Source organism: Bombus affinis, chromosome 4, assembly GCF_024516045.1.
Source record: "Bombus affinis isolate iyBomAffi1 chromosome 4, iyBomAffi1.2, whole genome shotgun sequence".
Taxonomy (NCBI): Eukaryota; Metazoa; Arthropoda; class Insecta; order Hymenoptera; family Apidae; genus Bombus; species Bombus affinis.
In genome coordinates, this window is record NC_066347.1 from 8,643,362 (window position 1) to 8,665,723 (window position 22,362).

Sequence of the window (22,362 nt, forward strand, 5' to 3'; positions counted from 1 at the left end):
CACACGCAAAATGCAAATTAAGCATTACTCATTCCTCCGTCGTGTGGAAATCCACGGGTGGTCTATGTCGCGGGAATTCGCTTCCGTGAACAGAGAAATGGGATCAATGGTATAGGAAAAACCGCGTCAGATTGCTACCGCGAAATCATCATCATCCATTGTTCATTTCTTCGAATGTTCGAATTTTCTTTGGTTTATACAATTCTCTGATTCGTTTTTTTACTTGCATTCGATCCTAAATCTCGCATGCGGTTTTTAAAAAATAAATTACTGTCAAGTATGTTATCTTATAGTGCTCAATTCTATTTTTGTGTCAGTGTTCTTACACTTTGTAATATTATTTTACTTTGTATTTTGTGCACCTCTAGCTTTATGGGCTTGATTCGTTACTTATATTTGATGATTGGATATCTTTATGATATAAAAATCTTTTTCATTGATTTTTTATAAGTTAAATAATTGTATTTAATAAATATAGAGTATTATGCCTATGATGGAAAGGTTGTTATCATTCTTAATTATAATTCTTCCTGTTACTATTAAAATTTAACCAAAACTGCAATTTTTTAGTTGCGTGCGATGCGTTGCGTGCGTGTCACGATCGATATCGCTATGCCTGAAGCACTTCTACCGCTTGGAATCACTAATTTATGCTCCCACTAGGGAATGTCGTAGGTTTCGGTGCGTGAACCGTGCGGTTTACCAACCATTTTTTATTATCTCGCCACCAATTGACGATAAGAATGCTTCAGAAGCTTGAAATGGCTTGCTGCTTCGTATCGGTTCTACGGAGAGTCACGTCAAAGGGCTGAGTTTACTGGGCTGCGTTGAAGAGAAACGATCAATCATATAATCATATCACTTAAGAGCATTTCAGTTCTTTCTTGTACAATTTTTTGCTGGATAAATTGTACAACGGATATTATGTTTTAATAGCCGATGTATGAGTAGATGTCATGATTACCAGATTCGTGTATTTTGTAAAATGAAAGCTAGAGTCTTCAATTCCCTATTTATTCGTAGAACAATTTTTCCCGAAGATCTGCATCTAGATAATACTTTATCCAATTTTCCAAATGTCGATGCATAAATCAAAATGTAATTACCTTCACGGTTCAACAGATTCGTTCACAATCGCATCAACATCGGGCATCGGTGATCGAGGAAATTGAGATTTGATAGTTTCGCGATGGTCGAAAGAGATGCGCAAATTCGCGGGAAAAGCGGAACTCGGTGCCAAGTTATACGAAAGGAGATCTCTTTTCCATGCGATGGGGGCTAAATTGGAGAAAACAATATGCTGCAAAGCGATAAAATGCAAATTAAACGACGGCAGAGCGTTCGAATGTGGAGCAGCGATGGCGTTTAGAGCGCGATGAACATAAAAAGGAAGATATGCAAGTAGACGTGGGTGAACTCACGAGCTTTGAAAATAGAAAGAGAGATGATGTATTTTTGTTCCGACGCGATCTTTGCACAACAATGCTAATTGGATACCTTTTCTTCGCGAAATTCTAGCAACATGGCGTATTTCTTTCTTTCTTGTTATGTACACAATCCTCGATGTCTATCTTGCTTTTATACATTCAATCCCGTGTTTCATTTTCGAAGCGGTCTGTTGATCGTTGTCCTTGGTTTCTTGTTAATTTGTATGTCGAGCAACTTTAGTTTGCACAGGGATGTAGAGTGTAGAGGAGAAGCTATTAAAATCTAACGAAAATGAAACTTCAGTTTCTGTATCGAGATAGGAATCAGGGTTATGCGTGACTAGGGTTGAAAGTCGAGAATTCGAAAAATCCGGAACTATTCTTTATTATTTATTCTTATTTAATTATTATGGATATTTTTCGGTGTATTTTATCTATTTTTGTAATTTCCCATTATAAAATAATAACTTTACGTCGTCCTAATTTAATATTGTTTAATATTACTTGATATCGTTTAATAGCGTTTAACAATAATTCACTAGAGTGTCATAATAAAATATGAAAAGAAGAAAACTACAAAATTTCATTTTTAATATCTTTTGCACAATGAAACTTTTCTTTGATACGTAAATGGTAAATTCCTATAATTTTGTCGAAATATCATAAATATTTCAATCAACTTTGCCTTTGGCATTTGCTACTTTCGTACAATATTTTCTCTCGAGCTTGTTATACCCATTTACATCTGCTCAAGTCCATCCGAAGTTACCTTCTATCAGTCTATCTTCATTAGAATGTCAGGGTCCAGCGAATATCGTACAAAATGCTTCATTGTACATTTGAACGCAATTTGTAAAATTGTTGATTCAAGCTTTTAGCCGGCTCTGTCAAAAGATAATATGATTCGCAGAATATTATGGATCAAATATATATTCAGCGCTTCTTGTCAAGCATCCTCTAACGCAATCTAACGATGTTATTGAGGTTCAAACAGAGAACTTCTGGAAACTTGCAGCGTTTCTAGATGCTCAAGGTGCTTTTCGAATAATATATCTATTTCTCCAATTTCTCGGAGAGTTCGCTTCAAAATTACTCGTAATTATAATTCTCAGAAGCTATCCTGAAAAACAGCAAATCCATACGTTTGTCGGACATAATGGCCGACATCATTTTTCGTGAGAGACGGTCGTCATACCACAAGTGTCCCGAACGTGCTCGAGAAACGTGCATCTCGTTATTTCTCGAACGATAATTTGACGAGAAAATTGCTGCAGAATCTCGTAGAACGATTTTCACGATTTTATTTAAAGTTCACTCGACGAGTACGTACGTTCGAAGATGTGAAGTTTTAATGGAACACGTAAGTAATTGTGGTTAAATGGAATCGTTACAAGATTCCAGATGTCCTTTTTTTCGTACAGTTATCGTTTGTAAATTTGTACAGAAAAATGTCCGTTTAATTCATTTAGATTTTTAATTGCCGTTTGTTGTATTGATTGAGTTTCAAAAATAATCATCTACTAGCAGCGAATTCTCATCTCAATTTCATCTATACTTCGGATTTAAATAATTCTATCAGGTATGGTAATTATTCTAAAATTTATCTGAAACATTTATAATTACTATTACCTAAAAAGACATACGCGTTAAAAAGAAATAAAACGTATCGATTGCAAACAAACGTTTTTAATCATCCTCACTAAGAACGAACGATATTTTGGATCATTAGAGTACACTAGGGAAGAACGGGACGACATTGAAGAATATGTTTAGCAGAATTTACACGGTTTTAGTTTGGAGGAACACGGCGGATGAACACTGCTTTCATTCGTGGATGAAACGAGGATAAAAGCAGCGTTCATCCGTCGTGTTACTCCAAACTGAAACAGCGTAAATTTGGCTTTATTTTTATCTGGTGCGCATGCTTCCGTTCCGGTTTGTTAGACACGAAAAGAAGATCACTCGGTAGTATCATGCTGATCAACAATAATAGCGGGTAAATAATTAATCCGGAAAACTGACTTCTTTGTCGCGCGTTTTTATGTTTAGCAAGGATAGAAAGTGGCGAAGGGAAAGGAACGGAGGTGGCAGAACGAGGTAAAAGAACAGAAAAATAAACGTCCCGCGTCCCAGTTTACATTTCATTTTCCTCTCCAAATTTGGCGCGACTATATCCCCGCCAACATTTAATTCGCTACTCTATCTTTGTCCCCTGGTTCCAGTGTTTCTCAACCATAAGCGCGGGTCCGCTGAATCGCGCCTAGGTGTTTCAATTCCCTCGACGTGATCCATTAAAATTATGTAAATAGAACAATGACGGCAGCACATAATGAAATTCTCCAGTGAAATAGATTGAGAGTTCGCGTACTCGGATCTGCCTTCCCAGTCACCTTCCATATTTACTAAAAATATATATTTACGTGTGTGTATGCCTGGATAGCCTTTCGTAAACAGAGTTACTCCTTCATGCTGAAAAATGGATTAATGCGGATGGAGTGACGCGAAGAGAAGATACTTGACAGACTTTTGATATTCGATTGAAAATTCATATCGTAATGTTTAAAACGCATATCTCGTTACGGGGAAATATCGAAACAATTTCGACGAAAAAGAATTCAGAAGAAAGCAAGAAGTTTTAAACGTTTTTACGAACTTGTTGAATAGTTCATTATTTTCGTAGTTTTGGAAAAGTAAAATGATCTGACAGTGCTGATATATTTTAAACGTAATTGTGTGTAGAAAGTTGAAACTTATTACCGAAATCTCGAATGACGAAATAAACTATGGTAGTAATGAAATTGTTACAATTGTCATTAGAGCACGATGAAATGTACATTGTTGTACAAAGTTGCATTGTTATAACTGTGAGAGATTTCGAAGTCACTCAACCATCGAGAAGTATACATACTCCAAGTGTACAGTTCCATTCCCATTCGTTCCTATTCGTGAAATGAACAACGCTGTTTTCGATTTCCCTAATTCTAATACAATTCTCTACAAGCAAGAATAACAAAGTCACTAATGTTTCAGAGAAACGATCAATGTTATAAATCATCTCGAATTTATCAAATTTCATTAAGAAAAATACATTTATTTTTAATTGCAGGATCAAGTAAATGGCCAATTTTGATAACATGAAATTAGTTGAAAATAAAAGTAAAAAATAAAAAGGAAAATACGATTCTCTCTAGAAAATCGATCCTCTCTAGTCAAGCTTCAATTCTTTCTTACAATGCAGCAGTGTAAAACTTATCCTACTTTAGAACATCGACGTTGTCGGGCCAGTTGCAAGGAAGAATTGCAGCTGACTGAACGAACTTGCGTTCTTTGTGACATGGCGATTATTATTTAAAGCGCGATCACTGTCGGATCAATCGAACTTTCTGAGGTATACAGAAAACAATCGAAGGGTCAAAGTTTGTCGAGTCGATAAAAATTTACGAGCGAGAGACCGAGGAACGGTGCTCCACTTTACTTTGTTCCCCCTCATTGACGTCAAATATGTCCTGTTCACCCCGAATTCAGCCTAGTCACCCTTGTCGACATCGTTGTCGTCACGCTTATCCCGCGTTTATTTATCAGAGAAGTTTATTCGTCCAGACGCTGCATATTGTCGGCTGATGAAAATCAGCCTCCCGGAACATTGAATAAACGATTCTGTACCATGCAGATCCGATTCAAACCGTTAGAAACGTTTTGCAATGAATCTTATACGTGTATGCTCCGATTACAGAGAAATGAGTCGTGAATGTTCTAAAATTGATGATATTCTCGTATGTTATGCACGTCTGTATACAATTAGAGTTTCATAGTTTAAAATGAGAAATGCAATTTACCAGAGGAAATGTCATTTCCTTAATACAAGAAATTAAAATAGATAACTCAATCGGAATTAGGACTTAATTGACATTTCCTACAGATAATATCCCTTTTAGCATTATTGATTACTGGTTAAAATAAATCGGTGATAAATTTTGTATCATACTGCTGAATTTTATACTGTAAAAAGATTTTTCAATACAATGACTCCGTTTCGCAATTTTCTTTCAATCAGGTAAGATACAGATAATTAGGTACCTTCTATCTTTCAGTTTTTATTTGAGTTCGAGTCTATGATCAGATAAACGTTACAGGTTGCAATACCTATTCCAAGTAGTTTATGATAAAATTGCTAAATCGTTCAAAATCGATCACTCCTAGAAACAGCTGGACACATGACTATTAATTAGATCCAATATTCCATCAACTTGGGTATAAACGTAACTCGCATACATCGTTGCAAAATTACATTTATCCCACAACGGTTGCAATATGAAATACGCATGCAATCTCGGAAAGAATAAAATGAAACGAGGAAACAGCCCCACAAAGGTTTTCCAAAAAAAGAAAAAAAAGAGCTGCATCATGTAACACAGCCAAGGTAGGCGAGCTCGAAGAATGGAAGTTCGCGTTGTGCCGGGACTCGGAAACTTCGTCTTATTTCTCGTTTTCCCTTCGTGTTTCGGAGTACGCGTTATGCGAAAATGGAACGCGTAAGGGGGAAAAGTTCTCCTCTTTTTTTCTAGAGTCTATCGTCCCAGCTGGAAGTCGGACGCGTCAAAAGCACCCAATAACACACAATCGAGAAGTCGACTGCTCCCGCTGTCGCCACTCGATATTCAGGCAAAATGGGAACGCGCCGGTGGCTGTGTGTTATCGTTCCAGCCGCGTTACCCATTTTATATCCATCTACCGTGGTGCAGGCCGCCTGTGGCCCGTTCTGCCGCGCTGACAAAATAGATGATAAAAAAGCAGCTGAATCTACGACTGCCATGGCCACGCGTATTCCCTGTGAAACGGCGATTTCAAAGCTGGCATAGACCGCGATCTGCGTAGAAACGTCCGAATCTCGTAAACCTGTTTCTATCTATTTTATTTTTTAATTTGATTTTCCTTTCGTTCAGTTTCGTTCAGTTTTTTGTTTCCTGCTTTCTCCTTTTCTTCTCTTTCTTTTTCGAATGATACCGAGGGACGAACAAACGCCAGATTCGAAACCTTCAGATCAGAGAGCAGACGCGCGTGAAAGCTTTCATCCCTTCGAACGATAGGATCGTCGACGTACAGGAAATGGCCGAGCGAATCAATATTTCGAGATTGTTCATTAAATATAATCGTGCAAATAATACGTCGTCGGGTAAATAACGGATTGCTTGGTAATTAGAGATATTAATATCTGTTGTAAATAAACGAGGAAATTGAGAATCGTAGCAAACTCCACAGGAAAAACGTAGAGAGAAAAGATAGTATTGACTCGGTTATCGTGCTTTCTTTTTTTTTTCTTCTTCGCAAACTAAAAATGAATGTAGTTTGGGTAAATATTGTGCGATGCCGATGCGAGAAGCAAGTTGAAATGGGTCGTACGGGTTTCAATATTCAATATTGTTCAATTATATTTTTAATCGTTTTTCTTTTTACCATTCCAGATTTCGAAATCTACGCTTCTATTCGGTGAAATCCTTCGTGGCTGTGTTTCCAAATCTACAATTGCATTTAACTAAATCTATATCTTTGTAAAACTTTTGATCGATAGTAATTAATATTTCTCACTAAGGGTCGTCCAAAAAATATGAAACACGTGTGGTGAAGTTCGATGAAACCATTCTTGTTGGATGGTCGCGTCGCGCGTTGGTCGCCTGTTTGTGGTCGAGATGAATCTTCGTTTTTTGCGGGAAAAATTCGATTCTCACGCGAAACCATACGCACGAACGATCAAATCCGGTTGACGTACCGTTGCACGGGCCGTTGCTTCGAGACATAACGCGATGAACTTTCGAACTCGATTCGAGACCCAGACTCCAGGCGTTTCAGAGACAAATAAATCAACGTGTAAATCCGTCTGTCGGCGGATGACGCCAACCGACGTTATATCGCTGTCATTATGGTACCGCATGAATTCGATTGCAGTGCTCGCTGAACATCCTTGGATGATGCACTTCTTGCAATATTTTGATACACAAACTTCTCAATGAATGTATGTTTAAGATGGCTAGTTATATTGTATACTACTTTTTTGCCAAATATATATTTGCAGTAAATATCTTGCAACTACTATGGTATATTACATTTTCAGATTGGCTGGAAATTTTACAGTATAATCACGATAACTGAAATTTTCTCATGCGAATGTAATTTTAAAATTTCAAAACACAGACAATACGTAAAAGTCTTTTATGATAAATTGACGAGTGTCCAAATGCTTTCGAACCACTATATATCAAATGATCCCGCGATCCCTCGAAACTCAAAACTTTTGCCAACACATTAAAACACATAAAATTGTAAGAAAATGGAGCACATCCGTAGTAAAGAAACGAAAGAAGAAGAAGAGGCAAAACAGAAGGAGCGACAGAAAGCAATACTCGACAACGTTTAGGACGACACCGCGATATACAACGAGGATACGGAAGAAGTGATCCACCGCGAGCAATTTTATCCTCAATTTGTTAGGTAGAAAACGACGGCACTCTGACGCGTGCGAGTCACTCGCTTGCAGCACGGTAGACACGTCGAAAGGCTTGAGGCTCGGACAACAAGTGGTGTCGTAACGAGCTTTTTATGATGAATGTGTTGGCCCCCATGTGCGAAAACGTGACTTCCTAGAGCACGTGCTTACCTGGCCGGTTCGCGGCTCCTTGACCCGTGAAACGGCTTCGGGCATTGTTTTCCGTCGCGAATCTGCAGAGTTCACCCGAGATAAGAAACGTCGGAGTTGAAATATATGAGCTTCAGCTCGGATAGTCTATACTTGAAACTGCAACGCCTTCTTCAGTTGGGAGCCGATGAGATTCGAACCAGGATTAGGTAAAGCGATACGGAAACACAGGAATACGTAATGCAATGAAAGTACATTTCGAAAGGCTTCTTTGGAATAGTACTTTATACAAATAGCTATAGTTGGAATAGATATAGCGCGGTCGTAAAATTTGTCAGAAGCCAAGTTTGTACGTTTTAAGGGAGGAAATATATCGTTAGCTCGGAAGAATCATGGTACAGCTGCAAAATCGCAAATCCTCAGTTAGATGTTTTATTGATCAGACGAAGCATTTATCGCAATATGGTAATTAGATAACTGCAGAAACATTTGGTATTTTTAAAATATATTTCAATAATATTTACTTTAGTTGGAATAATATGATAATTTTGCAACAGTGTAGCCCTAAAATATTGGCATCCATATTCGATCATCTAATTTACGAAGTGATTATTGATAATCACAATGGATATTATAACTAAGAAGACTTTGAAGTAGAGTTTGTGTCGAAGTAGTATGGTAAAATATAGCGTTTTTGATCTAGTAGGTAGTCCTAATACTGTTTATAATATTAGATATGCGTCACTGTCAATGTATAATGGCAGGTGGGGGCGGATACCACTACTGAAGAATTTCGAACTACGGAGCAATAACGAGGATGTACGAGTAATCGCCGAAAGTTAAGTTACAGTAGTACAGACTAAAGTACATACTCCATTATATATTCGGTTTATCTATGAAATTGATTTTAATAAAATATGGACATTCAAATTCAACTGTCTTTACAGAAAATAAATTTCCATTTAATCACGGGTTAATTCGTTTGATGATGATTAACACTGATTCGTAGAATTCTGTTTCATAAAAAAGGTCCATTAATTTCAAGAATCGTTGAACGTCTACTTTTAGTAGCACATCTTATCACTGCGAACATATATTATTCTTCTTCAATCGATAGATCTTCTTTCATAAGACTAAAATAAATTGCTCACACGAGCTATTCTAAATTATCTTTCGGCGAAGGAACTATTTTATGTAATTTGAATTTAATTACTTCTTTCCCAATAAAATATCTAATAAAATCCAATAAAATTTTACTGCAGATTTAATTAAATCTATTAGAGGAATGTTGGAAAATACGATGTCAGGTCATTTTGGTAACGATTTGTGTTCCAACGAGTCCGAAGAAAATATTCTACGGCTAAATCCGGGGGATTCGAAACGACGATGGCTGCATCGTTAGCCCGACGATACAAACAATTCTTTTCTACTGTGATACGAAAGTTCAATAGGATACGGCGCCGGCGACCTCGTTTCTCTCAAGCTTCGTCCCGTTATATCAAGGCAACCCGCAAATAATTTTTGTTTCTTTTTCCTTATTTTTTGTTTCTTTTTCCTTATTTTTTCTTCCTTTCCCTTCCCTCTATACCTTCCGCAGTTCTTATTTTCGCTATTTTTCTTTCTACATTTACTCGAATTGGATACCGATAGCTTTCGGCACTTTGTCGGATATCCCAGAGTTGCTATCGAAACGAAAAATGCGACTCATCGGCTGACATTTGAATAATTCACGCTCAATCATATTTCTCGAAAAAACCAACGACCGTCCGCAAGGAAATCGCATTTTCGAAAATACAAGAAATATTCGTCGGGCCGATGGGATTCTGCGTGACGCACGATCTCATTTTCCTGCATTAACACGCATAAAACGAAGGACCGCTTATTACGCAATTTCCCAATTTTCGTTCCATCAATTTAATTCTCAATAGCCTCGCTGTCGCTCCGATTATTTTTACATTAATTATAGCTCATAGTATATACAGGGTGTCGATTAACTACATGTATTTCGATCTTTTTTTATTGGACACGTGAACATAATACAAATATGTTTTCAAATTAATCTCCTAACGAAGTGAAAATTTCGTGAAATACGATTGTCGTTAATGAGCGATTGATCGTATTCAACTGTCACCTTCTTGCGTTTATAGTGAACGATCTATAAAGATATACCTATATCTTTTTACAAACTATTCTGCTAGTGAGTACTTGAGTCCACAAAAAGCTTTTAGAGTATGTACTGTACAAATATTACTAGAGTTTTTCATTTCGAACACCTATGTCGAGATCAAGCAAACAGAACATCCTGTTATACATTGCATAAGAGATGAAGTTTTAATTCGTTTGCAATGATACATGGAACAATATGCGGCGTACCAATGGACCCTGTCATCGAGACAATAAACTGATAGGCTTCATACGTTGTTCATTACAATTTTCACTCGGTAAATTGTTTCACCACCAACCATTTCGTTGGCTGCGAAACTTTCACGGGCAGTGATCCTTTTATCGTAACCATAGCTATATTAAGACACGTAATAATAAAAGAGAAACGAGTAAATCATCGTCGGGTTTCTCACATATCGGATAATGATCTCTACGTTCGTATCTAGATCGACGAGAATTGGAGGCAAAGCAACTATTATTAGAAAATATTTGAAATTCTATCTTGGAGCTTCGTATTAGATAGGATGTGTAACGTTCATATTAACTTTTGACACGTTATTCGAGTCTACAGACACAAAGTATTTTGTTTAGTAGAAGTATCTATGGAATTAGTGCGAAGTTCGATGACTCGTGGTTAAAATTGTAAAAATGTAGGAAAGATTTAAAGCATTATAGCATACTACTACTATTCGTAACATCTGCTCGTGATTAGATTTCATGAAAGAAAAGAACAAGAAGCATACCTGCATGTAATCTTCGTGTAAGAAGAATCTACGTAGTCACCTGGAACAGAAGAAAGCAGGCGAGATTAAATAACATATGTAGACATTAAAGATAAGCGATATTGTACTCCATCCCATTCATCGCAAATTAATCACTGTTTTATTCAACTCTGATACTCTAACAATACAGCCAAACATTTGGCCAAACAATTACCTTCCGTAACTATTGAGCTATTGAGCGAGCTATTGTCTTATTTAACGCATTATCAAGAAAGCGATAAAAAAGACTACAAAAGATTATAATGTATGAAAAGATCTCGATGTAATCTCGACGACTTTTAAGTAGCGTCGTGGACAAGAAGCCTCAAGGTTTGTCATGTAAATCGTAATCCTGGCATCGAGGATTGAAAGGCAGCCCCACCGACGAGCATCCCTCTCTTTCGGTCCTACCTCTTTCTCCTATTATCATCGAAAGCGGATTCGAGCGCTTCGGTAACTTCCAGCGAAGAATTTATTATAATCGCATTCAAGAGCGTCTTATGGCAACGACTGCAAAGTAGCTAGCTATTCCACGCGGTGCAGGCCCGAGATGGCCGGGAGGAGCGCGACAGGGAAGCTGATTGAAACTCTGAAACATTTGCTCCGTTGGGTAACTTAGCAGCCAATCGTCGCAGATAAGTCGGTCTCCTCAGTTAACGGTTTCCTTAATTAACCGTGTACTGCCTCGCGGTTCGCGTTCCTCGTGACGAAAACGACGAAGACGACGACGAAGAGAACGACGAAGAGGACGGATATCGAGAACTTTTACCCCACCGAGCTGCGCTCCCCTAACTGCCACTCTATTAATTCACCATTATCGTGAAAGTATAGCAACAAACCGAGGCCTCGACTCGCAGGATGGCCGCGAGTTAATAGCTTCTCTCCGTTCTTCGCTACCGCTTAATTGCCAGCTAGATAACGCTCGAATTCCGCGCGATTCGTTCCCGCCCGAGATAAATACACGCCCAGGTTACGTAATTAAGATCGAGACGATCGGCGCGCTATTTCGACCGACACGATGTATTTTCCATGGCGATGCAGTGCTTCCCGATGAAACCCTTAACTGAGTATAACTTACGATATCATTCAGGTCTTCCTTATGAACGATTGGATATCACTGGGCTGTTCGACGTACTATCGTACTTTTGGCTTCTTTTTCGCAGTGGTAGGGTAAATTGCTCGTCTGCCGACGAGAAACTTCTTCGTGTACTTGCTATAAACGATCTTCGAGGAGCCAGAGGAGAGAAAGAATCGATTGATTCCAGGGTTGCTGGAGATTGGAGTTTACGGATACAAATGAAACGTTCGGTTAAATCGAACGATTTAATTATCGACCGAGGTGCCGGTTCTTTACTGTGATTACTTCCTATAGGGTTGGATGAATTAATAAATGAACTTAATCTGGTTCAGCTTTACCAAAGAATTGTAAACTGTTCGTTTTATGCATCAATTAATTTCTATAGTTTGTGTTTCAGCGACTGCGATATTTGTGTTCAAGTGTGCTGTTTTCTGCTGACAAATAAATCTTATTCGCTGTGTGCTCTGTCATAATTTATCATACGTACTCGGGGTTGCAACTATACTAACTGTCCAGAATAGAAATTAAATTATCCTATAGATTTCAAAAAGGGGTATACGAAAGCAATTTGTAACTTTCCAATGTTTGATCAATGTACCACATGACCAATAAATCGTATTTACATTTCTCTCGATATTTTGAACTTTCTTGTCTATCTCATCTCACAAGATCAATGCTTCGTCAAACGAAACTACTGTACAGTTTGCACCCATTCACGCGCAGGAATCACATTTCAGCTGCCTTCAACGGATACGTCCCTAAAGCATACGTTTCATGTTCAAACGGCTTCGTAATTCGAGCTCCTAATGTTGTGTTTCATTTCAATTACAGGTTAATTTTACTATAATCTCGTATAGCACAAATCGAGTCGAATGTAATGCGCGAGTAGAAAAGATTCTATTTAGTTCATTACAGAAATTATCGACAGGATCTATGTGGTTATAAATACTACGTGAATTATACGATAATTTATTATAATTACAGCTGGTTTATTTCCTTCATTGTGATAATAATGCTGTTACGGTTTCTGGACAACTAATAGCCCAGTGTAGTTTTTAGATAGCTAACCATTTTAACTCTAACCGTTGTTAAAGCAGCTTAACTCTGATAATCAAATGAGACGTGTACTTTTTGCGTTGTAGCTGTAGTTAATGCTATGTAATTGGAGTTAAACACATGTGGGCGTTAATTTTTCAAAACTGTTCTTTTCTATTATGAATTGCGCACGCATAGACCGTTAATTATACAAGCTCAAAAGTATTACCGTTATTGGCAGACTTTTACCATAAACGTTTGCTGAAATTTTCTATTTTCGTTATTCATTCGTTAATTTTTTAAATTTCTCATTTTTCTGTTTCAATTTTCACGGAAATGAGAATATCATGAAGAGAACGCTTTAGTATTCCTAATTTCTCCATAAATTTGTAAAAATTCATACTATGCATGTTATACGTGTGCAGTGTATATTGATTATACGTAATATTTGAAATTTTAATAACTGTACATTCGTGTTAACAATCTGTAATGACAGTCAGTTTAATTCCTAGAAAGGACTATTTCTAACATATGAATTATTGTTGGATACACGTATGGTATTTCATTAACCCTGCGGAGGTCGCGACCGTGAAAATTGCTTCAAAAGTCGCATTAAATCGTATCTAAGAAATGCAATAACTTAAAATTTATGCTACGATGCATATTTTTGCGAAAAAACTATATAAATATGGGAAAAGTCCAAAAGTTGTACTAAAATTAATACAATATACATTGATATATTTACAGTATATATAAACTACATAATTACGAATTTAAATACAAAGTATGAACTTAAAAATATTTGGGATTAGACTTTATATGTATTTGTCAAATCAGCCGCAATTTTCGAGTGGTTAAATCAAATTCTAGTGTAAACCATTTCCCAACGAACATACCTTTATCTATACCTTCAATTTATACGAGCACACTTTGCTTGCGGATAGAAAAATAGTGTTAGAGACATACGGTGGAACTATTTCAATTCCAACATCCTGCATACAAAAAAGAAATATCCAAAAGAATCACAAACTAACGAATATTCAAAGTAGAGAATTAAATGTTTTATTATTATTCGATACTAAATGAAAAATGTGAAATTACTGTTTGCATTGTGGTGGTATTATTACAAGACAATATTAACAGAAAATTTGCATGTGGAAATTTCACCCGTGAGAGCCTTTAACGAAAATGCGTTGAGAATGCATATTATGCTAAAGTGCATTATGAAAAAATATCGATGACACGCAAGCAGATTTAACAATTACGTGGCATGATCAAATATACGTAACAGAATTAACTGAAGTAACGGAGCGAGCCGGTTCTAGAGGCGTTCCTCGATCGCAAGTCGACACTTCCGGCCATCTAGAAGGGGTTGCGCGAGCAGGAACGGGGCCACGAAGGTCGACGTTGATCCACTCGCGTTTCTCCTGCGTGGAGAAAGTCATTAACTGATTAAACGAACATATATACTGCTAGTTTTTATAACGCGATATCGGCCAGCTGAATATTCAAAGCCGGCGTCACGCCTCTTCCGTGATTTGATTAATTGTCCCGACCTACTGCGGCCAGAATTCTTTTCTTTGCGAGGAGCTGCGTTTCCATGCTGCAAGAATATTTGTCGACTATGTTTTTGGAAAACAGTACAATGCAAAGAAAGATGCAAATGTAGACAGAAAGATTTAAGGGCGAAACGGACTAAGCTATGTTAATTTAACGAAAATTGGTTTAACGCCGAGGAAATATATGCGTCAAGTGATGCAAGGGCGAGTTGTACGTTTCTAAAAGTAAGCGGTGATAAATTATAATTTCATTGTTAACTACGATGGAACTATCATAGTGGAGATATTGTGAAACGATATGACAGGGTTACGAAATTCCAGAGAAAGAGGAGAATTATTCATCAAAATCTTGGCTCCAATTGTAAGCTCCGAAACTTAAAGGATTCTACACCATAGTAATACTGTATTACGTGACATGCACCTGTTGAAGAATATGATTTATTGACACGAATACGATTCATCTCGTGCTCTCTAGATTATTCTATAAACCTGTCAACTCCATTCTACAGCCTTTAGCAATTCTATGTTTATTAATTTACTTCCTCCGCCCTCAGCATGGATATGAAATAAATAACGAATCCACTTCGAGAATCTAAAAATCGGTCGAACAACGCTCACAATCAACCTTATATTCGTATTCGCAGCTTCAATCAGAGCGTCGCAATCAAAAGGCAAAGGACAGAGCTCGAATAAGAAGAACGAACGTCTGGAATAAAACACGATTGAACATTTCGATTGAGCCAATAGGAAGCAGAGAAAGCGGTGTGGTGAAGTGGTGTTTCAAAAGACCAAGATGTTTGGAAGGATAAGGGGGAAAGGGCACGAGAAAACGACAAGTGCGGTAATAGAGGAAAAATTGGTGTTCGTAAGGACGTAGAAAAGCCAGTAGTCGTTTAATTTAAAGGTTTGCTTATTAAAAGCTAAATGGGGTGCGGCATTCGAATGCTACAGGGAAATCGCATGGTCACGAAGCTTGGTTTCTCAAAGACGCCGGGATTAAAGCACGAGAAGTTCGGTTGGGACGATAACAATCGACGATTTGGATCCATAATCCGCATGCCTCGTGCTCGTCCAAACAGTTTAACTTGAGCAAAACTTTGGCCTCAAAACCCGTGTGATAAACGATCGAAGTTCCTCCTTTCATCGGCTGGCGTCGGTGGTCGTTCAACGAATGCTCTGGATTCCGGCACGTCATTGACGCCTCACCTCTCTTGCGCGTCGTTGTCGCGCTCCTTTCTATCTTCTGGCTCTTTGGTAAATTATTACGTCCCACACGAGCCCATCGATCCATCAACCGCTCCTCCATTTCCGAACCATACATCTCGAACGCTATTTGTATCTTCCCGCAGAGTGGTTTTTTTATTTTCGCCTACGTTTTCGCATAAATTCTCTCAATCTGTTCTGTTCGGCATGACCTTGGAAAGATTTATACTAACGGCATTGTATTACAATGGTCGGATTAGGATAATGTGATACGTTCAAACGTCTCAGGTAAGTTATGAATGACGGACATAATCCTAGTAAATAGACTAATTAATTAAATTTTACTCATTGATGGGTTCAAATAAATGACGTTAATATAAAATTAATATAGCTACTAATCCCCGTTTGATGTTATCGAACGAAGAAGCTCCTTAAAAGGCTTTATAACGCCTTTATGTACAATATTTTGATGAGTTTGAACAGCACTTTAGAATCAGCCACTTAAGTTGGAAGATACTTACCATATAAAGAATATAGGAAGACCACTTACTTTTGTAATTCCTAAACTCAAAATATCTCCAGAACAAACATAAACATAAATAACGCAGTCGTGACCTTTGATTAAAACACCGCGAATATTAGGACTATAATTCTCACATCCGAATAGAAATCTCAGTACCGAAGAATCCAATTCATCAACGGAAATAAAACTTCCCGAAAGCGGCGAGAACATTCTCGAAAGTCCAAATCTACGCCACTTTGTCAAGGCGTTATCTAGCGAAGTTAGCAAACGGGCACTTCTACAGGGTGAAGTTAAATAAATTAAAGGTCTTCGGGAGGTTGAAACGTTCTCTTCGTATAGCTCTCTAATTCCTACCACCTCTTCCCACCGGAATTCTTGAAAATTCCGGCGCGCGCTTGGCCCGCGTGTTGGTTGTGTTTAAGGCAAGGCGCTTTAAGCCTCGCAGTCGAGAAGTTAATCGATACTTCAAGAAAGATTCGAGGGGTTTGAAAAGCGGACTTAACTTTCGCTCGGCTGGTAATAAAGCGGCTTACTCACGTCTTGCCGAGCACATCCGTCGGCTCAATCGCACCGCGAAATTGGCAAACTTGCCTGGCCCCGTCTTCTTCTGTATTTCTCCTATTTGTCGTCCCTCGTTCGACGTCACTGAGCACGATAATTTGCGGAAATACTCGCGACGAATCGTTGCTTGTGTACTAGTCGCGCGAATATATGTATAGATATGAAAGTTCTGACGAACGATGTTATGTAGTAGTTTCTTTCACAACGTTCACTATGTGGTTATGTGGACATTTATAAATTGGCTTCGAATTTATCGCATGCAGTACGTGCCATGTGATTACCGAGAATTCGATGACGATGCTGACTATCGATGACGAAGTAAATACGGAGAAAGTTCCGTTTGCGTTATCTGTTTATCTTGTTAAAGTTATTTCTAGCTATAATTCAAACCATCTTTGATTGGAAGAAGTGTTTTTCTTTTATGGAATCTAGCTTAGAGCTTCTGTGCATTTAGTTTAGAATTTTAATTGTCGAATAATAATTATTTTCCAAATTCTCCTGTAATGTGTAACGTAGTTTGAAATATCTGCCCAGTTGTCGTGACTAACCAATCAAGGCAACTCACTTTTATGTATTCGGAAGCAGTTTAAGTTCTTACACAATTTCGGTAGAAATATAGCGTGTTCACGCGGCAACGTCGGAGCCGTGTTCAGTAGAAAAAGCTAAAATATCGTTCTTAATATCAAATCATCGCAAAAGCAATAAACATTCAGAAGAGCTTGGTCTCGAAAACTATACCGGATATTTCAATCCTATTTATACCAAGTAAAAGCAAATGAAATTTAAGCACCGTAATAACCAAACATCCCATAGTCTTCTCTCAGCATCTAAAAATACCGTTCTCTTACAAACGATAGAACCATTTATCCCTAAAGTTGATCAACATGTCTAGGCCAATGAAAACATCGGCAATAAGTAACAACGCCAACGCGTTTTAAGAAAAAACTGGCCATTTTTATCACCGAACTCGTATAAAGTATATAAAGCGCGATGATTCGCTAGCAGCATTCATGGTATAGTGAGCTATGCGAGGTCGACTGGATAAATATATAGATACCTGCATGAAGCATCCGGTCGACGGGTTCCACCCCATCTGAAAGTTTTATATGTACGCGGCGAGTAGGCGGACTGCCTATAGTATAGCCGGGACGACCTCTGGTCGGAGAGAAGAACTTCGCTAAAATATCCGTCCACGCAAAGTGCAGAGACGTAAATTGCATTGAGCACTGCATCGGCGAAGATAGGAGAAAGACGAGGCGGTGGAGCCTCGAGCACCGGATCGATTGCCCTCTATAGCGCGCGCTGCGTGCGAACGAAACTCGAACCCTGAAGAACCGGCGTGGAGGCGGTTCCATCCATGTCTGGAAACCAGTTTCCAAGAGCTTGACCGAAAATTTCACTCGTTCTCGGTCCTACGAGTAAAACGTTTCCAGACATTCGAGAACGAGTGGGGAATAGAAATTTTAGAGGATGTTAAAGTAATTGAAGTTGATACACGATATTGACGTAAAACTCTCCAACAGAATCAATATTTCCTTAGACAATCAGTAATTCCTAGATTCCACGAATCCTAGATTCTTCCTCCAAGGAATGATAGAATTAAAACAGCGTCATGCGTTTCCTTCTATTTACTGCTGCAAGTAGGTGGTTTAATATTAAGATTTTTGTCCAGTTGTTATATAAAAACATTTAACGAAAAATTGACATTTTCCTGGCACAGCCTAATATAATATTACAATAAGGTAACATTTCAACTTGAATACTATAAATCATTGTTCTTCGGAGTAAGGAAAATGTCGTGACATTTTAACGAATGGAGTTAATATTGTCGGTTTGTAGGCGCAGCGTGCACATATGGTAGGCCGAGTCGTGAAATTGAACCAGGGTGATTTTCAGTGAACGCTTCAACGGAGCCTCCCTTATTTATTGGCGGGTTCAATCACAGACCGTAGAAAAAGCGATAACGCATACGCGAATCTGGATTCGCAAATATTCCGCGCTCGTCTGGCTCGATCAACATTAAAACCCCTTTGACATGCTCCTCTGACGAGAGTAAATTTCAATTCTACGGCTCAAAGTCGATTTCGTACGTTCGTTTATTTTCTAGCGCCAGGCATAGGTAAATAGAAGCTCCGTGTATGTATAAATGTAGCGCTTGCGTAGCAATTCGTAAACCGATTTATAAAACTACAAATTCTTCGAATTTTGCTTCTGGTAAATTGTCATAAGATCAAAAGTTATAAAAATTAATTCTTAGATACATCGCGACCTAACAAGTAACTTTTAAGACCGTGTCGTCTGCAGAGTTGATTATTTCCAAACAGCGGGTCGGAACATAAGGATCAGAGACGTGTAACTTAAAATTACATGCCGATTCAGATCCATGTCGTATTCTGCAAGCATGTTAAACGATTAATAGAAAAGGAAAGAAGCACTCTCGGAACTCAAAGCAATTCTAATATCATTTAACACGACCACTGATAAATTATTTCTTGATTTTAAACCGGTAGTATCGTTAGTTCGTTCAACATGAATGTCGGGTTAAAAACGCTGCGCCGAAGGAATTTCAGGCATCCTAAATGTTTCCGCGACTAGCAAAATAGGCGAAATTCTATTTCGGAAGAGAGTGCACGGTGTCGCATCGTGTTGCATGCCTGAACTGCAAGCTCCTGAGCGAATTCGTGAATTAGAAATAACACAGGCACGCCTAAGCAAGCCTATGACAGCAGCGCGAGGATATTTTAGCCTGCCTTCTCGCCTGTATGCGACCCGTCACACCTCAAAACTCCGGAAATTCAAGCGTACAACATTGTGGACTTCGAAATCTCCAACTGTGCCAACCGGTGAAATTCAAATATTTTAACTGGAAACACACGGCTTGAAAATTCTTGAGACGATTACGGATTCTATTTCGTTCTATTCATTTTTATCACTTTGAATTCTCCTATACTGTTATAGATAAAGGATATACTTAGAGACTTCTATTATTTTAGTTATTTCTCAAAGTTATAGCAATTAATAGGTTATTTATGCATTTACGAGAAATTTCGAAATGTTAAAATACATAGAATAGACATAATTTACAATAATATACGAAAGTAAGCTACTGATTATAACATATATTTGGCGAAGCGAATCTCTAGTTATGCTTATAAAAATATAGGATTTTATAAATATTCGCAGTCTACTAATTAAACGGTCTCCATTATACAGAGATAAAAGATTGCTTATTATTCGAAGCAGTAAATAGGATTTCATCGACTGAAAATTCTTTGAACAGTTCACTGTACACGAACAAAATTATGATATAATATTGATAGTCAAATATTGCTTTTATTAACTATACTCTAAGACCAATATATGATACGTTTACCTTCAGAAGTTAACTAATTCGATTCATATGAATATACATGTGTGAATATGCCTCTGGAGAGTAAACGAGGGCATACATTTCGCGAAAAAGTCAATTTAGAACACGGCTACATGACAGAAAGTCTCAGAAAATTGCAATTTACGGTTATGCGTAATGCAAGTCAAAAAAGAAAGGGAAAAAAAAGAAAAGTAGGGAACTTCGAGTAGCAGTTGCGTTTGCGTAGTTACTCCGTAGTTAACTTATACCTGATTCGTTAGCATATATATTTGCTCGTGTACTTTAATATTTTCCATTCGCTCTTTCCATTCGCTACAATCCATATAAGTCCTCTAACATGTGTACATATAATATACTCTGCTATTGATGTATGGATAAAATGTAACTTATGCATCTTCCGTATCTTTTCCTAAAAAAGAAAAAAACGCGAAACGGAATAGACTTCGCAGATCATTAATAAAATTAAAAAGTTTGAATATATTATAACAATCCATCTCTCTTTTTTAACTTTAGGGTATTCATGTAAAACCTCTTTCAGTGATCAAAAGCTCATATTATTGTGGACACGTCATAAAACAACAGTTTTACCCTCGATAAGGGAGAAATAGATCGTAATACAATTTTAAGAAAAATTTAAATTTCATGCGGTATATATTTTTATAATTCAAAGAAAATTCAATAAGAAATTCGAGAATTATAATCGCATTAAGGGAGAAGTTGATTATAGCAAAATTTCGACAAAGACCCTAACTTGAAACACTTCATAATTCAAATAGAATTTCATGAAAAGTTTCATTCAATATTTTACAAATATTTCTTCCTAAATCCACGATGAACATCTCGATGAATTAACGCTATATTACATCAATTCCTTTAACCAACAACTTCGTTGAGTGAAGGTATGCTAAAGAAGAAGCAATCTCATAAAAGCCTGGAAATCGTCTGTATAAGCGTTGGTTGGATTGTTGGGGCGATTTTTCTCGTGGTCCACGCAGTGAATCTTAAATTTATCAAGCTCAACGCCGCATGTTCGAGTCACTTATCCAAAAGGGCGACGCTCGACGTTGAAACCGTGCGGATAAGCATTCGAAGAAGCGACAAGTATGAACAAAGAGGAAAGAAACAGCGACTGCGGGGCTAAGGTGGCGTAACACGGAAGTGGCTCAAAACGGAAAATAACTCGTGTGAAAACCTGACACATATTTTGCGCGGTAAATGTTTAATGTGCGCCCCGAGACGACACAAACAGTCGTCCGGGGGACGGGCTGAACAACGTTATTTCATAAGGGTCTGACGTATTTCGGCCGGAGGTTCGCGCGTAATAAGTCCGCGGCGGCTGAATAACACGAAACGCCGTTAAACGATCCGTGACTTAACACTCTGCAACGCCACCACATTTAACAGTTAACCACAGCAACATGGAAGTTTTTAGACACATAAATTTTTATGTCTTTAATTTGAAATAAAGGTAGATATATTTTAATTTAGGTATAAATATATCTAACTTCATATAGTTTGGTGTAATATATATAGTTTATATTATAAGTGTATTAAAATATTCTCTATATATATATTTTAGATTATTCGATATATAATGTGATTTTCCGAAGAGTAGAATTTAAAATATTGCAACTTGTTACCACAGAAGTTTTTTTAGAATTGAAATAGAAAAGTTAATAGAAAAATATATAATTTTAGGGGAATTAAAGAATATCATCTCTTTAGAGGGAACATCTAGAGGGAACATCTCTTTATTTTTCAATTAATTTGTATTTTAATATTGTATTGTCACCATCACGAAAGTCTTTTGTTCAGAACTCCTTATATGTTTCTGTCCTGTAAAAACAATACATATTTACACAAGTACAACATCATCAATTTAATGATCTATTGATGATCATGACAAGGGTTCCGGCGCTACATGTAGGATTGATGCTAGTAATTAGCCTACACCATACGTAGTACATTAGCATTACGTAAAGCCCGTAATTGGTATTGTACATAATCTGTATACACGGTGTTCACGTTATCACCATACAACGTTCTTCTCG

The 22,362-nt window shown here is 37.6% G+C and overlaps 1 protein-coding gene across 3 annotated transcripts in view; it reads right to left on the reverse strand.

Moving 5' to 3' along the window:
* The window catches only part of LOC126915831 (leucine-rich repeat-containing protein 24), a 292,299-nt gene that overhangs the window by 157,462 nt on the left and 112,475 nt on the right, over positions 1 to 22,362 (reverse strand). For all 3 annotated transcript variants that reach the window (XM_050720919.1, XM_050720921.1, XM_050720922.1), the window contains exon 4: positions 10,965 to 11,004. The gene's annotated coding sequence lies outside the window, so the exon portion shown is untranslated. The remainder of the gene's footprint in view (positions 1 to 10,964; positions 11,005 to 22,362) is intronic.